This window comes from Siniperca chuatsi, linkage group LG21 (assembly GCF_020085105.1).
Source record: "Siniperca chuatsi isolate FFG_IHB_CAS linkage group LG21, ASM2008510v1, whole genome shotgun sequence".
Lineage (NCBI taxonomy): Eukaryota > Metazoa > Chordata > Actinopteri > Centrarchiformes > Sinipercidae > Siniperca > Siniperca chuatsi.
In genome coordinates this window covers 15,765,419-15,779,410 of record NC_058062.1, presented here as the reverse complement: position 1 = coordinate 15,779,410, position 13,992 = coordinate 15,765,419, and the positions used below count along the sequence as shown (strand labels likewise).

Here is a 13,992-nt window from a genome sequence, read left to right as displayed (position 1 = left end):
ACTGCTCTCATGTGCTGCCCTTTGTGCTCAAAGTGACTACTGACAAACAGCCTTGATACCAAGATGAATTATAATTTAACTAATCTGAATAAACCTTGTATGTTAATGTATCTGAAACTTAGATTAATATTTTTGTAATATTAGAATACATGTGCTTGTGGTGTTAATACTGATAAACATTTTACACAAATTAAAACATGTCAGACAAACATCAGAATAGCTGACTTGGAGGCTTGATTCTTGGAAATGAATTCCCCAGTTTAAGCAAATATCTCCAGTCCATGTCTCTCCTCCCTGTGAGGAGGAGTCAATGCAAAACTCAGATGTCTTCCACCTCTACTTATCTGACTGCAGAGAGGACGACAGAGAACAATGGAAAACACAATTTAACATGATGGACTACAGGACAGGACTGCTGCTTTTAACGCTCTGCTGGGCAGGTGAAGATCTTCACTTCAATGTTCAGCAATATTTAATTTGAATGTCTGAAACATACATTTTTCCTTTGAGACAATCATCTTGTCACTTGCAGGTGAATAATACAGCATAATACAAAAATGGATGACTGTAACTCTGCTGTTTCCTCCACCTGTTCAGAGCCTATTCCTCCAAAAGTGACTTTGCTATCGGTGCCAAGTGAAGACTCCCAGGCTCTGGTGTGTACGATTGAGGACGGTCGCAGTGGAACACTTGACTCATTTAAGTGGAAAAAGAATGGCGCAGAGTTGAACGACTACATTCAAAGTCCCATCCAAAAAACTGGAGAGTTACATTCAGCTGTCAGTGTCCTGAAGGTCAAAAACACAGACTGGGACAGTAAAGCAGTTTATACCTGTGAGGTGACTTACAGCGGAACACAATATAAAAAGAAGGCCTCAAAAGGTGCAGTGCTATTGTGTGGTAGTTTTGGTGTTGACACTTCCTGTTTTATTTTGTAGTAGTCTCCTTCCCTTGTGTGTCTTGTGTTTTTACTTCCTGTCTGTGTTTTCCCTCCAGTTTTGATTGTTGGTCCTCCCTTGATTGTTTGCACCTGTGTCTCGTTGTCTCACCTCCCCTTGGGTATTTAGTCTGGGTCTTTTCTTTGTTCTGTGTTGGATCATTGTGGTACACATGGTGTTGTTCCTTGCCAAGCCCTTGACTGTGTTATCTTGGATTCTTTGTTCTGTGGTGGACCTTGTTTGGATTTTGGATTTTGTCTGCTCACCTCTGCCTGTTCTTGCCTACATTCCACCCAACAATAAACACGGTAGTCATCCAGCTACTTCCGCTTCCTCGTCATCTGCTTTTGGGTCCACATACTTCTCTACCTGCATATAGCACCTCGCCATACGACATATTGCAGTTATCACTAAATAGTGACATGAAGTAGTTTATGCTGGAACTTGACATAAATGTGAAGTCTACAGTTTTTATTATCGTGCAGATGTTGGAAAATAATTCTGACCCATTTTCTCTGTTGCTCTCTTTTATGTAGCTCCTATCACAGTGACACTAAACCAACCAAGTCCCAAAGGAATGTTTAACAAACAACAGGCAGAGTTGGAGTGTATCATTACTGGACAGGATGAGGCCACTGTAAATGAAATTAAAGTCACTTGGCAAACTGATGGACAAGATGTGGCCGACAACATTAATGAAACAACAAAGTTTGTTGATGGTCAGCGCATCAAAACCAGCACGATGACTCGTAGTCGCACTGAGTGGCAGAGAGTCAACAAAGTGCGCTGTTCTGCCATTAGAGACGATATGACTCCAGTTATTCAAGATCTGACTGTCCACAAAGGAGGTATGTTACTGAGGGATGGAGACTCACTGGTAGAACAGTAATCCGTAAGTCTGGGGAGGCAGCCAACTTACACACACAAACACGTCATAATCTATGTATAGCAAACATAAAGCTTATATATGAACCTCGCTGGTGTTTCTTTCAGATGGGCGTGAGCCAATAGTGACAGTCCACGTCCTCCCAGAGGAGGACATCAACAAAAGAGCTGAGGTCACTCTGGTGTGTCTGGTCTCCAGTCCTGTGCTGCAGGATTACTACATCGCCTGGTCAGAACAAAATTCCAACAAATATACTGATGGCATTAACTTCCCCCCACAGAAGACCCAACAAGGCTACTCCATTACAAGTGTTTACACCACCACCAAGGAAAAGTGGAACGAGCACAACATGTTCATCTGCCACGTCTGGCCTGCTGGCAGCAATGATTCCATGGAACCCAGAGGAGTGTCTAAGTCCCAGGGTAACTCAATTGAATGTAGAAAATAGTAGATTCAGCTTTAAACGTGGTATTGTGTGCTGATGTGTTGCTCTGTCAAGAGAGACAAAGACGTCTATATGTTATCTTAATATAAAAGCATTGTTAACAGACACACACCTCTCATCTAACCACCTACACCTTCTTAGATTTTCCTCCAGAGTCAAAACTGGGTTTTGCTCTGAGCTGCACAGAGGATGCTATTGAAGAGGATGAGTTCAGCAGTCTGTGGTCCACAACCTCCTCCTTCATATTCCTCTTCATATCCTCTCTCTTCTTCTTCTTCTTTTCCTTTCGGCTGTTCCCTTTCAGGGGTCGCCACAGCGAATCATGTGCCTCCATCTAACCCTGTCCTCTGCATCCTCTTCACTTGCACCAATTAACTTCATGTCCTCTCTCACTACATCCATAAATCTCCTCTTTGGTCTTCCTCTAGACCTCCTGCCTGGCAGCTCCAACCTCAGCATCCTTCTACCAATATATTCACAGTCTCTCCTCTGAACATGTCCAAACCACCTAAATCTGGCCTCTCTGACTTTATTTCCAAAACATCTAACATGAGCTGTCCCTCTGATGTACTCATTCCTGATCCTGTCCATCCTCGTCACTCCCAAAGAGAACTTCAACATCTTAAGCTCTGCTACCTCCAGCTCTGCCTCTTGTCTTTTCTTCAGTGCCACTGTCTATAAGCTGTACAACATCGCTGGTCTCATCACCGTCTTGAACACCTTTCCTTTCATTCTTGCTGATACTCTTTTATCACACAACAAACCTGACACTTTTCTCCACCCGTTCCAACCTGCTTGCACTCGCCTCTTCACCTCTTTTCCACAGTCTCCATTGCTGTGAACCGTTGACCCTAAGTAGTTAAAGTCCTGCACTTTCTTCACCTCTGCTCCCTGTAACCTCACCGTTCCACCTGGGTCACTCTCATTGACACACATGTATTCTGTCTTACTGCAGCTAAGCTTCATTCCTCTGTTTTCCAGAGCAGACCTCCATCTCTCTAGATTTTCCTCCACCTGCTCCCTGCTCTCACTACAAATCACTATGTCATCCGCAAACATCATAGTCCATGGAGATTCCTGTCTAACCTCATCTGTCATCCTGTCCATCACCAGAGCAAACAAGAAGGGGCTCAGAGCTGATCCTTGATGCAGACCCACCTCCACCTTGAACTCCTCTGTCACACTTACAGCACACCTCACCACGGTCTTACAGCTCTCATACATGTCCTGCACCACTCTAACATACTTCTCTGCCACTCCAGACTTCCTCATACAGTACCACAGCTCCTCTCTCGGCACCCTGTCATACGCTTTCTCTAAATCCACAATGCAACTCCCTATGACCTTCTCTGTACTTCTCCATCAGCATCCTCAAAGCAAATACTGCATCTGTTATACTCTTTCTAGGCATGAAACCATATTGCTGCTCACAAATGCTCACCTCTGCCCTTAGCCTAGCTTCCACTACTCTTTCCCACAACTTCATTGTATGGCTAATCAGCTTTATTCCTCTGTAGTTGCCACAGCTCTGCACATCTCCCTTGTTCTTAAAAATTGGCACCAGTACACTTCTCCTCCATTCCTCGGGCATCCTCTCACTCTCCAAGATCTTGTTAAACAAAGTCAGAAACTCTACTGCCACCTCTCCTAGACACTTCCATCCCTCCACAGGTATGTCATCAGGACCAACTGCCTTCCTCATATCCTCTCTCTTCTATAGCATGATATTCAGCCTGGTCAAGGTAAACATGCAGGCTTTGTCTGCATTTCAGTTATACTAAGGACTAAAGACTGTACAAGATATAAGACAGGATTTATATATTCACTGAAAATAAGTAAACAGCTTGACCAAGTACGGTACAAGTTAGAAAATAAAGCCCAGGCATGTAAACAATAAAAATGCCACATGAAGGAGAGACAATTTTCACAGACTCATCTTTGCACAGTTTTTCTGTGGGTACGACAGTTTCTTCCCATCTGCACAGACAAGAATGTGCAGGAGAAGAAAAGACCAGAGATATGAATGTGAAAGATTTTCTGTCTGTGCTTGTGATGGACTGCCAACTTTTCCAGGTTTGTCCAGTTGTGCAGTGCGCATGATCCTGAAAAGGGAGACCATTGTAATGCAAATCAATGCATCAATTTAGTTTAATAAAGTTAGACAAAAGAGACAAAAAATAAGAAAAATCAAACATATAATTGATTATCAGCAATATCTGAAAAGTTACCTGGCACCAAATCATTCTCTCTGACTGGTGAATTGCTCTCTCTGGCTAGAACAAACCTCATGTTGAGAAACATGTGGTATTACAGGTGTATTGTGTTGATTTGGATGGACACATTCACACAGTAAAGTGGTGTGAAATGCATCACATTCAGTTCACTAGCTCTGTTCTGAACAGAGTTTATTGGCACAGCCAACCAGCTCAGGTGAGACTGATCAACATTTAGCAGCAGCAGAGTGGAGAGCGTCTCCAACCACAGAAAATGTGCTGGTTTGTTTTAATGCTCCAATGCACAAACTGATTTATCAACAGTTTATTGAATTAAACACATTACAGATTTCATCTTTGAGTAACAAATCACAGGCAGTTCCAGTTACTGGGTGTATGAAGATAAACCTTTTTTTACCCCACCATTCATCCAGTCCAGCAGTAAATATAATTGTAATAGAACACCAGTAGCCTGCAGCAAACCTGCTGGCCACAACTATCTGCTGTACTGAAGACACAGAGATCGTTTGGGTAAAGCAGTTGTGTTTAAGGGCTGTAACATAATTTAAGATTTAGAGAAACTGAACGTCATACATTTGGATTAATGTGGCATTTAGGCACATTTACTGCATCATCGTTGTTATCTTCCGTTTTATTATTTGTTTACTAACCATTTATTCCATTATTGTCTAATGTATGATCAGCGAACCCAAAGATGCAGAACACAGAGGGGTATAAATTACAGTCATTTTTTATTTGAACAACATGGAATCACTGGGAATGGGTTTTTCTCCTGAGTGGTAAGTCGGGCGCCGTCCTCAGCGGAAACAGTGAAGATTCAGGAGCAGAGACTGGAGAAGCTTATGTAAGAAGTAAGAATTCAATACATGTATTTATTTATCCTTATAGTTATTTTTTACATTCGTATATTATGTTTATAAAATAAAACTTTATTTAAAAATATTAAAATGACTTCTTGACAATAATATCAAGCTATCAGATGAACAATTTCACTTCATAAGATGTTTAATAAAGTCAGCTTGTTGATGTGCTTGAGGGACATTTTGGTTTACATGCCAGCTGGTTAATAGAAGTCAGAAAAGTGAGTGAAGACTACCATCTAGCAGCAAAGGCTTTGTGAGGATTAAGTGATCTGTCACTTGGTCTTGATGCAGTAAATGGAAACGACGTGTGATTAGAAACACAAAACACTCATATGTGAGAAGATTACAAGATACTGTTTTATTTTTCCAACAGATTTATGGCACATTTCAAAGTCAATACAAAAAACTCTCTACACTACCACAAATAATAATCTGTTCACTCATTCATTCCTCATCATCCCAGTCATCATGGGACTGAAACCTGTCCCAACATTCCTGCTCAGGGCAGGAAAACACCCTGAAGTCCATCACAGACTGAAACACACAGAACAATTAACTCTCACAGTCACTTTCTCTGTGATGGACAACTCAGAGCTTTTATCCAACTGCATCTGTTGGGAGGTGTTTAAGGACCAACAGAAAAACCAAGACTTACAGAGCCGTCGGTGAGAATACTTGCTGGGGGTGACGCTGCTAATCGGCAAAAGATTTGATTTATTTTCCACAGTGACAGAAATGCGTTCAACTATACACTATCTAACTAGCCAAACGCCATCATACACAGTATCTTAGACATCCAGTGAAACCAACAGACGGACGGTTTATGTGTGGACACCCCACCCTCTCATGACAACAAGGCCTTATGTCCACTGTGGTTGTGTATTCAAATATGGCCATGAGCAGCAGCATTTTCAGAAATGTGCAGTAAACAGAATATGCAGTGGAAACATTTAGAGGTGATATGACTCATTGTCCTCTTTCATACAACAGTAGAACAGCAAAATCCTGTAAATCCACAATATACAAGTATTTTAAGTGGTTAGTTTTGATAAAATACCTTAAAATGAGCTCATAGGACCAGATTTATGCAGGCCTACATTAAAACCTTTCCACTGTATTTGCATTTACCACCTGTGTAAGCTCAATGTCTGACGTACATGAGCAGCTGATAACAAGCGACCAAAGCACTGGACTGCCGTCTAGGTGCATTCTGCCAGTGAAGGTGAGCTTAAAGATGAACTATACAAGTTGAAAATCTTGCCTGTGCTGCCATCTACAGGCGTCTACGTGCACTGCCCCCACTCTGTAAAGTACAGCACTTCACAGGCCATTATTGTGTGACGCTACATCACAGCTAAGTTGATCTTTAAAAAGCTTCATTTCAGTGGTGAGATTTGAAAGACGTCACCAGACTCAGAAGAGGAATCAAAATGATGCTGTTGCTGAAATACAGACACACTAATAAATTCCAAACATTTAGTAAGGCTGCGATTCATCTACCACTGACAAAAACATCTGCATCAATTTGCCTTCTCATGAAATAATACTAATAAGGACATTAAAAAGCACACACCTAACACCAACACCAGAAAACGTGGAAGCAGACGGTGCTGATTCGGCCCATGTCTCCCTATTCCAGGGTCAGCTGCAGCCAAATGCATCCTTGGATGGAGTCCTTTTCAAAAGACTCCATTTGCCATAATGCAGTAGTAGTTCAGTGAACGTAATCTCTCTCTCCTTTTTCTAATTCAATAGAAAACTCCAGTGTTTTAAACCATGATGTCAGAAAGCCGTGTGGTCTCTTGCAGGTGTGGTAAGGTTTTTGTAAGAGCGTGTGTCACTGTGGTTACTACAGTAGTGGCTGGAGTTACAGCACAGGTGTTACACACCGTAACAAGAACCATGTTGTGAGACTCCTCTGTATCTCTCCTGTTATTCATAAAGTAAGCAAAGCTGCAGATGAATGGCCAATGAGAACATTAGATTTCTGGCAAAGGATGTATTGGAATTGTTAAATTACATTTCTTACAATTATGGAAATAGCACAGTAATGAAAGTCCTATAAGACAAGTGACTGTGTTTATATGCGGAGAGTTCTGTTCTTAACTCGACTCTCCATAGATCAAACTGAGTCAACACACACAATCTCACAATTATAAAATCTAATTCAGTTCAGCATAATTGCCCTGTAATGTGAAGTTAAGTGTTTGTTGACCCTGTGACACTGCTGATTTAACTCTGTGGTCATTCATGGAGCAATAGTGGTGGTGTTGCATTTCATTGTTCTGAGAAGTGTTTGATATTTACTTTAGTATATTATTTTACTGTCTCTTCAAACTGTTCATGTTAGTTTAATGAAAACACTTTAAACAGTCTTTACACATTCACATTCTGAGGTCAATTTAAAAAATACATAGTGCACATTTTAACTACAAACCACAAAACTCTTCATCTATGATTTTGTAAAAGCCATGAAAATGACCTTTAATCTTTCCTTTGTAATTTTAGTTGTCAGTGAAAGGGTAGTTAATGTTAATATACAGTAAAATGTGGGCTTCCATACAATACAGTATATATATGCTATATACTATAGCACATAACAAAACCTCATAAATACAATATTATGTCTTTGCTGACACTGCAAGAAGCAGACAAAAATTCACCATGATAATAAAGTTATTAAGACTTTCATTACTGATACATGTTGAGTATTCAAAATCTAATTATCATTCCTACCATTGAACAATGAGAATTCATAAAAACAGAAAACAGGTACTTACAGGTAATTTACAGTCCCACAATAATTTAGATTTAGAATGATTTAAATGAAAAGAACCACCGCTGCTGTATTGTGTATTGCATAAGCAGGTATGACAGCTACACTGGCAAAGATTTTTGCATTGTGGTGTATCATTGTGTACGGGGGGTGTCCACAGTGATTCACACAGTTATATCACAGTGCAGTATTACGGCCACAGTGATACATCCTGTGACAAAACTGAGAAGGAAATATGGTGCTGATACAGAAAACAAGTGAGAACTATATCCAACAAGACTTATGAAAAGCAAAGATGTTTAACCACATGTTCACCATCTTAGTTTAGCACGTTAGCATGCAAACATTTGCTAATTAACACTAATCACAAAGTGCAGCTACAGCTGATGGGAATGTCATTAGTTTTACAGGTATTTGGTCATAAACCAAAGTATTGGACAAATTAAAACATTGACCTGGAATCACCAAAGTCATCAGGATTCATCGTCTGGGGACCATGAATGTCTGTACAAAATTTCATCCTAATCCATCAAATAGTTGTTGAGATATTTCAGCCTGGACCAAAGTGGTGGACAGATCGACCAACAGACCAACTTTGCCACAGAGCCGTGCTGCTAGCATGACTAAAAATCACCAAAGTGTGACAAATGGGATTTTCAAAGACAGAATAATTATGGTTTAAAGGGTGAAATTAAAAATAAAATGGAGGAAAAGTAGAATGCTGTTCCATGATTATTCCTGCTGATCACATACAGTACAAAAAACTAACTGCACCTTATCAGGCAAAAGGTTTTTGTATGAGTCTGTGACACTGTGTATGGAGTGGCAGCCACAGTGATATATGGTAATACAAAAACCTGTCCTATACTGAACTGAAGCACAGAGTCACTATGCCTCAAGATAAAGAGAAGATCATGTAATTTCCCCAAATTATTAGAACTTGAAGAAAGGTCTACTTTTGGGCAGAAAACCTTAGATCTGGTTCAGGAACTCGAAACACAGCCAGGAAATTAGCAGACCACAGGAACCATCTCCGTTTTAATCTAAGATGCAGGCAGAGTAAGATTATTCCCAAGAGCCTACAGATTAAACCACCAGTAAAAGGACACAGAGCAGAGAAGATTTGGAGAAGAAACCTGACCCAGATGCTTAGTGAAAGGATCAGGGAAAACAACTCAAGAATAGACAATTTGAAGAACAGAACTGAATTTTTGCAGAAGAAGTTAACAAGCATTGTCCCAGAAGAAATCCTCAAGAGAGTGATGGATTTCACACAGATAGCACAGGGTGCACAACATAGGAAGAGCAAGGAGCAGCAAATTAAGAAATTTAACATCCTTTTGAATAAGAAGAATCTAGGAAAGGACCACCACAACAGGAGATCAGGGACTGAACAAAGGGAGATGTGTGTTAACAGAAACAATTGGATCAAAAACTTATCAGACCGCATCCTGACACAGGCGGAAAAAGATGTGCCCTCCAAAGGGCTCAACTTTTCTGTTACATCCAACCACATCCCTACAGTGGACTACATCACAGCCACAGAAACAGCCATTAGGAAGAACAAGATGACAGAAGCAGAGGCTGCAGACCTGAGGCTACGTGTCACAGCAACACTAAAGAGTGCCAAACCGCCTCCTTCCAACATTACACCCGAAGAGAGGAGGGCACTCTCAGCACTGCAGAAGGCAGCAAAAACATTCTACCAGCAGACAAGGGTCGCTGCACTGTGATTCTGAACACAGCCGATTATGAAACCAAGGTCAACAACCTTCTTAAAACTTAAACTTAAAAGAGATCCAACCAATGGCTACAAGAAGGAGGTTATAGACTGTCTACAGAAGCTTGAGAAGGAGGAGGTGATAGACAGGCCTCTGTACTACAGACTATACCCTGGGGAAGCCATTCCTTGCATCTATGGCCTTCCCAAAATTCACAAAGAGAATGTTCCACTCAGACCCATCGTGTGCAGCACAGATTCCATCACATACAACGCAGCCAAACATTTGACTACAATCTTGGCTCCGCTGGTGGGGAACACAGTACATCATGTGGAAAACACACAGAAATTTGTGGACAAAGTGAAACATCTCCAGTTGGACCCAGATGACGTAATGATTTCTTATGATGTTGTGTCCTTGTTCACCTGCATCCCGACCTCAGAAGCAGTGACAGCGGTGAGGAGAAGACTGCAGGAGGACTCCACCTTGCAGCAAAGGACCAAGCTTACACCTGAACACATATGCAAACTATTAGACATCTGTCTTAACACAACCTACTTCCAATTCCAGGGACATTTCTACAGACAGATTCACGGCTGTGCTATGGGCTCTCCGGTCTCTCCCATCGTGGCCAACCTGTACATGGAACAGTTTGAATAGAAGGCATTATCCTCGTTCCCGGGCACACCACCAAGTCATTGGTACCGCTACATGGATGACACCTTTGTGAAATTCAAGAAACAAGACTTGGAAGCCTTCTCAGAGCATATCAATACTGTGGACCCTAACATCAAGTTCACACGAGAGGACGCCAAAGAGAACCGACTGGCCTTTCTTCATTGTTCTACACTCAGAGGAGAGGACGGAAAGCTCCAGATAGAAGTGTACAGGCAACCAACACATACGGATCAATACTTGCTCACACCATCCATTACAGCACAAGCTGGGTGTAATCCGGACATTACAACAGAGAGCCCAAGAAGTGCCCACTGGCTCAGAGGGTAAGAAGAAAGAGGAAAGGCATGTCCAGAATGCACTCTCAGCCTGTGGTTATCATACTTGGGCTATCAACAAAGTTAAAAGAGCCAAAAAACAGGACAGAAGTTCCTGTTTTCTTTAAACCAGGCAACACTTTAAGACAGAAACTCGTTCACCCTAAGGACAAGAGCATACAAAAACAGAGCAATGTAGTTTACTCCATTCAATGCAGTGAGGAAAACTGCAAAGAACAGTACATAGGTGAGACCAAACAGCCACTTCACAAAAGACTTTATCAGCACAGACGACACGCTAACTCAGGATTACAGAGCACCATGCATTTGCATTTAAAAGCTACAAACCACACATTTGAAGACAGCGAAGTGAAGATTCTAAGTAGAGAGAAGAGTTGGTTTGAACGGGGCGTCAAGGAAGCCATTTTTGTGAAAAAAGATAACCCCTCTTTGAACAGAAATGGTGGTCTGAGATTCAATCTGCCCAAAGTCTATCACAGTGTTTTAGCACCTTGGTCATGCCAATCATATGCTAATCAGGTACTTAACAGTGTTGAGGTAGGTGCAGCCAGATAACAATAGGCCTGATTACTGATTACTGGGCCATCATGAAACAATTAGGTCAGTTTTAGGTGAAACTAGCTAATCAACAGATACTCAGGTATATTCCTTCCTGAGGGCAGGGCTTATGTAACACAGAGTAGCTTAAATTTCTAGTTCCCATCCCATTTCTTCACAATTGAGAATGGCTTCCGGATGGGAGCCGAAACGCCTTGATTCTGAAAACAGTATCCAGATAACTACGACTGAAACCCTTGCTACGACAGAACACTCCTGGACGAATGAGGGACTACACCGTCTTACCTTGAAGAAAGGTCATATTTAATGGAACAATGGAGGGTGAACTGCATTTATGTGGAATTGTATTTTTTTCAGTTTTACCCTGAAAAACATGATAATCGTAACAACTCAGAAAAGCTTTTTTTTTTTTTTTTTTTTTACATACTGAAAACAAACATAACAAGACAGATTTGTGAATACTTCCAGTTAATTTGATGTCAAGTTATTTAAAGAATGTTTTAAATGTGAGCTAATGGTCATGAATCAGGATCCACTGAGTATTTAACTATCAAAAAAGTACCATTGCTACCCATATATATATTTTCAATTCAAATGTATTCATATTGCACCAATTCATAACAGAAGTTGCCTCGTTGCACTTTTCCTATAGAGCAGGACCAGACCGTACTCTTTCTAATATTATTTACAGAGACCCAACAAATCCCATAATTTTAAATGTACTTCTACACTAAGACACAGTGTTAAACTAAAGATGACAACCCCTTTGTGTCAGGTCCCCCAACCTCTGGATGACAGGCCTGAAAAAATATACCGGGTATGAAATATGTATCCTCCTGTCAGACCGTGATGTTCCTGTTTTATGCTACAGTAGTTTTGTTTCTCATTCAATTAGATGTCATTTGTCCATGGTTTTACTGCACAATGTATATCAATAATAATATTTGTATGTGTTTGTTTTATTGTATTATTATAATAATTGTGAAGCCCTTTTCAGGAGTGTGTACGACACGACCAAATGAAAAACATAATAATTAAAAAAACAATCATCAGGGAACTTTTGCACTGCTGGTTCCTTTCACATGATTAGATCTTAGCATTACTCGTTAAACAAATATGAAAATCATTAGAGTTAGAGTAACAGCATTTGTGTGTCGTGATAGTCAGTGTGCAGGGTGGAGTTTTTGTATGGAGTTATATCACAGTGCAGGATATAGCAGCGGCCACAGTGATACATCCTGTGACAAAAACCTCTTCCACTGAGAAGAAAATGCTGTGTACGGTGCTGATACAGAAACAAGTTAGTAGGTGAGACTGCTTTCTGCTGCCTGTATGTGTCAAACAAAACTCTTTTTAGGAAACACAAAGATGTTTAAAATACACATAAGGATGTGTTAGGACATCATGAGCTTAAACGTGATACAGTTTCCTTAACACACAGTGAACCTTGTAGATATTCACAAAGTAAAAACAGCAGTAATTAGGTTTTATGGGTAAAATTTAAAATACAATAGAGCAAAAGTGAAATGGTCTTTCATGATTTCATAGTTTTATGGTAAAAAGGTATTGAAATATAGTAAATACTCTTGTTGAGTACAAATAGTACAAAATACTGACCATGCACCATATCAGGCAAAGGTTTTTGTATGAGTCTGTGACACTGTGTACCTGGGTGGCCACAGTGATATATGGTAATACAAAAACCTGTCCTATGCTGAACTGAAGCACAAAGTCACTGTGCCTCAAGAAAAAGAGAAGATTTTCACAAAACCTAAAATTATAAGACATTGAATAAATGTGATAATCACTGGAATAGTGGATGGTAAATTACATTTATGTGGAATTTTTTTTCAGTTTTACCATGATAAAACATAAAAATCACCCCCCAGAAAGCTGTATTTTTTCTCATGCTTTGTATGAGCAAAGATAATATATTTCACGTGGTGAAAAACAAACATAAGATTTGTGTCCACTTACAGGTAATTTCATGTCATGTTAATTAAAGTATTTATATACTGATAACTTGGGACAGAGACAGTCTTTGATTGTCTCATCTATAGATGATGTTACCTGTAAACCACCACCCACTGTTCTGCTATAAGAAGTGGACCTTTTGGATGCAAAGTTAAGTATTGTGTAGGCTGTGTCTCTGTGTTCACGCAGCCACATTGCTTCTCTGTCGACTGATTTGTTTGTAATAAATCCATATATTCATGTAAGGCCTGGGGCTCATCGAGTTATTCTTTTATTCAATTGAGGACTCTCTTCAGTACATTATTTTCTTCAACAATTTGGCATCACAAACAAGGATTCCAACAAAGACGGACACTGGGTAAGTAAAAGAGATTTTTATTTCCTTTTCTTGCCCTGTGTGCCTCTTGACGGAATTGTAAAGAAACTGTATTTTATGCATTGGACTATAAGGCATCTAAGATTAAGATTCAAATAAGGTTAGGGATCAGTGTCCAGGGACCATAAAAAGTCCTGGCTGATGACTTATATGAGCAGAAAATAGAAAACAATGACAAACTGAAGCTGTACTGAAATTGAACATACTA

At 40.3% G+C, this 13,992-nt stretch overlaps 1 protein-coding gene, 1 long non-coding RNA gene and 1 gene segment (V, D, J or C); 2 read left to right on the top strand and 1 right to left on the bottom strand.

Moving 5' to 3' along the window:
- The window catches only part of LOC122868479, a 253,183-nt gene that overhangs the window by 215,600 nt on the left and 23,591 nt on the right, over positions 1-13,992 (top strand).
- LOC122868505 overlaps positions 1-13,992 on the top strand; it is a 249,715-nt gene that overhangs the window by 227,701 nt on the left and 8,022 nt on the right.
- On the bottom strand, positions 224-4,527 carry LOC122868521. The gene is made up of 3 exons (XR_006376137.1): positions 4,498-4,527; positions 1,912-2,049; positions 224-348 (listed from the first exon to the last, which is right to left on the bottom strand). It is a non-coding gene; the product is annotated as an uncharacterized LOC122868521 (long non-coding RNA).